The 3,160-nt window shown below is 52.1% G+C and overlaps 1 pseudogene; it reads left to right on the forward strand.

Moving 5' to 3' along the window:
• Nucleotides 1-2,818, forward strand: LOC119354547 (annotated as a pseudogene).
• The last annotated feature ends 342 nt before the right edge of the window (nt 2,819-3,160 follow it).

A 3,160-nucleotide genomic window follows, 5' to 3' on the forward strand; every position in this document is an offset into this window, starting at 1 on the left:
ATGATGAACGACGACCGCGTCCACCAGCTCCGACTTCTCCGGCGAGTACGCTTACTCCTCCTCCGACCCCTCCCCCAGCCCGCTCTGCAGTCCACTTCGAGAAGCCCGTCCCGCCGCCGCCCCAACACCAGCAGAAGCCGCCGGCGCCGCAGCCCGGCACGTACGTGGTGCAGGTGCCCAAAGACAAGGTCTTCCGCGTGCCGCCGCCGGAGAACGCGCGCCTCTTCCAGCACTACACCCGCCGCGCCGACTGCTCCTGCCTCCGCGCCTGCCTCTACCTCTCCCTCGCCGTCCTCCTCGCCGCCGCCGTCGGGGTCGTCTACCTCGCCTTCAAGCCCAGGCAGCCGGCGTACTCGGTTGTGTCCCTCGCAGTGTCGGGCCTCGCCGGCGTCAGCAACGCCTCGGCCCCCGGCCCGCTCTCGCCGGGGTTCGCCGCGACCGTCCGCGCGGACAACAGCGCCAACGGCAAGGTCGGCGTGCACTACGACGGCGCCAGGAGCCGCGTCGCCGTGTCGTACGAGGGCGTGAGCCTGGCGGACGGCGTGTGGCCGGCCTTCTACCAGGCGCCGTGCAACATCACGGTGTTCGTGGCGAAGGCGAAGGGCAGCGGGATACGGTTCTCGGAGCGCCAGCGCGGGCAGATGGCCGCGGCGGAGCGGCTCCGATCGGTGCCGTTCGACGTGGATATCACGGTGCCCGTGCGGCTGCAGCTCGGCGGCGTGAGGACGTGGGCCGTGCCGGTGACGGTTCGGTGCGCCATGACCGTGCCGGTGACGGTTCGGTGCGCCAAGGATTCATGCTGCTTCCGTCATTCTTTTTTCTCCTCATTAATTTGTATGTTGGTTTGATCGAGCAATGTTAATTCTTTTCTCCGTTGGGAACTTGAAATCATGTTCTGCCGCGAAATTATGCTGCAGTAAAGATGTTCATGAGGTGCAACCTCTCTTCTCCTGAAAGATTGAAAGAAAAATGGTGTTGTGCACTCATACCTGTTCTGTTACAGTTTGAACAGTTTTATCATGTGGTTTTCAGTAGAAACTACACATTTTATTTTGGAACAGTAGCAACTACATGTCGTTCTGAATATGAAATACATGAACATTCGTAGTTCCAAGCAAACTTGGAATCTTGGATGTACTCCACTTTACACTAGGTTATTTATGCTTTTGCAGTCAATGGGAGGTGAGTGCGGGTTGATTAAAGAAAATGGTAGGCCTGGGACTGGTGCTTCTGTAAAAGTGTGTGTGCTGACCGATCTGACCATCTGGCTGCCAATTGTCGAGTTGTGATTGACCTGGGACTAAATCATCACATGAGGTGCAAGTTGGGGTATGGTGAAGTGAAGTTTTGCAAGTTTTGGACTAAATCATCACATTCTATGCAAGTTAGGGTACCTGGACTGCTATTACCTCATCCATATCCATGATGAAAATTGTTTGTGTGTATAGTAGATTACATGCCGTCACGTCCTAGACTGTTGGTAGATTTGGTGGTTGGAGTTTTTCACTTCTTTTTTCTACACACAAACTAGAGTTAAAATAGGGCATCCGATCGGTGTCTCATCTACTCGCAGATTCTTTTCTTGAATGAAAAGTGAAAATGCATCATCCCTTAATTGAATTGGACAGTGGACTGCGAGACAAAGTAGACCAAAAATTTAAGATGGAGGATCCGTTCCACTACGACCACACCACTTGATAGTACGTGTTTGATGCCTTGTTACTTGATTGGGCCATGCACGCCTTGTACTTTCAGGGCTACGCAATTGGATCCTACCTTGCACAAAATGATTGGGTCTATAAACGTCTGCCGATTAATCCTACACTACAGTGGCATAGAGAGAAAAGGAGAGAGAAAGAGATGCATGCATGTTTAACATGGCTCACGCACCGGCTTGCAGCCTTGTCCTAGCGGCCGGTACAACAAAGATGCCTCCCTCTAGCGCTTTCCTTTTTGTGTGGGGCAGGAACGGCGACAAACATCACCTTGCTAACCAAGTTTAGCTCAAATTAACCCTATTTTGGAAGTACATTTCACAATCTTACTCTTATCTAAGACAACATCCACCACCGCGTTAATTTTAATTTACACATGAATTACTAAGGTCAATGGCGTTTTCATCTGGCCAACAACCTTCCCGGCCGGCTGGTTGTCCGACACGGCATGGTAAGGAACCCCATAGACCTCGGCGTTTCCCGCCATAATTTGTTCTCTTGTTCTTTTGGGTGCATGTTTTAGCCCTAGGTTGAACCATAGTTCATCATTTTTGTCAAAATTTTGGCCATATCACGATTTGGTTTGATGCATGGATGCAGGTCCTCTTCATTTTGTGTCGAAAGAGTCCCCTCCATTAGGGAGATATGCATTGTTAGATGCAAATCAGTTTGAGAGAGATACATGCATATGTCTCATGGCTCACATGCACACATAATACTCTCTCTCTCTTTTTTCATGCACAAAAACTTGCAGCCTTGTCGTAGCGCGCGGCCGGTACAAAGATGCTTCCCTGGAGCGCTTTCCTTTTTGCGTGGGGCAGGCACAGCAGACATCAGCCAGAAAGATATGGATCCTTCTCTTGTCTTGAGATGGATCCATGTTGTCTTTCAAGAAAAAAGAGAGGTGGATCAATGCTGCAGGAGTAAATTGCACAAGACCACCGCTTTGAGGGTTAGGGTTTCAGAAAACACTAGGTTACAGTATCTTGACAAATTGCACCATGTCTTATGTAATCTTTTTGCAAAAACCACTGATTGGTGGATCTGACTCAGTTAAATGCGTTTATGACAGATGGGGCCCCTATTTCGCTGATGTGGCATAGCGTTTTACCAAAGACAGCATTAGATGGGTAAAAAAAGCGAAAAAAAACCCCAACACTTTTGTCAAAAAGCGAAAACACCCTCCCCGATTCAGATCGGGATCTGTCTCTCAAGCACACCATCGTCGTCCTCCTTCCAGCTCCTTGATGGGTGCCGCTGCTCGCGCCCATGCGCGGCTGGCGTGGCTTCTGCAGCTCGCAGGCAGTGCCGCTGCTCGCCACCATGAGTGGCCTGCGCGACTGCTGCTACTCGCCGCCGGTGCAGCTGCTCGTGCCCACGCGCGGCCTACGCGGCTGCTGCTGCTCGCGTCCGGCGTCGCTACGGTTGCTCGCTCCGGCGCCGCC

This window comes from Triticum dicoccoides, chromosome 1A, assembly GCF_002162155.2.
Source record: "Triticum dicoccoides isolate Atlit2015 ecotype Zavitan chromosome 1A, WEW_v2.0, whole genome shotgun sequence".
In the NCBI taxonomy this organism is placed as follows: Eukaryota; Viridiplantae; Streptophyta; class Magnoliopsida; order Poales; family Poaceae; genus Triticum; species Triticum dicoccoides.